Genomic DNA, 930 nt, shown 5'->3' with positions numbered 1-930 from the left:
TGGGCACTTAGGCTGTTTCCAAATCTTAGCTATTGTAAATTGTGCTGCTATGAACATAAGGGAGCATATGTCCTTTCTGATTTCTTGGGATAGATTCCTAATCTATCACTGTGTCACTGTGTCAAATGGGAGTTCCATTTTTAATTTTTTGAGGAAACACCATACTTTTTTCTACAGTGGCTGTACCAGTCTGCATTCCCCCCAGCAGTACACGAGGGTTCCTTTTTCTCCACATCCTTGCCAGCACTTGTCATTTGTCGATTTGTTGATGATAGCCATTCTGACAGGTGTGAGATGGTACCTCATTGTCATTTTGATTTGCATCTCTCGGATGATTAGTGACTTTGAGCATATTTTCATGTCTCTTGGCCTTCTATATGTCCACTTTTGAAAAGTGTCTATTTAAGTCCTTTGCCCATTTTTTTTAATTGGATTGTTTATCTTCCTTTTGTTAAGATGTATGAGTTCCTATAAATTTTGGAGATTAGGCCCTTATCGGAGATAAATTGGCAAATACGTTCTCCCATGCAGTGTCCAATCTTTCTATTACACGCAGCTAACTCCCTGGAAAGGAACGGTGAAGTGGTTAAATGGGCAGTGTTGCTCAGGACCATCTAAAGCAGTGGTTCTCAACCTTCCTAATGCCGCGACCCTTTAATACAGTTCCTCATGTTGTGGTGACCCCCAATTTCATTGTTACAAATTGAACATAATTAACGCATCGTGATTAATCACAAAAACAATATGTAATTATATATGTGTTTTCCGATGGTCTTAGGCGACCCCTGTGAAAGGGTCGCGACCCACAGGTTGAGAACCGCTGAAAGGGTCCTTAGAAACCCACTCCAGCATGCTATAGGCATTGCCCTGCGTTTATCAAAGACCTACTCTGTCCTGGCACCAGGGACACGGAGCTAAATGACTCCTCCC

This window comes from Myotis lucifugus, unplaced genomic scaffold, assembly GCF_000147115.1.
Source record: "Myotis lucifugus unplaced genomic scaffold, Myoluc2.0 scaffold_224, whole genome shotgun sequence".
NCBI classification, from domain to species: Eukaryota; Metazoa; Chordata; class Mammalia; order Chiroptera; family Vespertilionidae; genus Myotis; species Myotis lucifugus.
Note: the sequence above shows the minus strand (reverse complement) of the source record.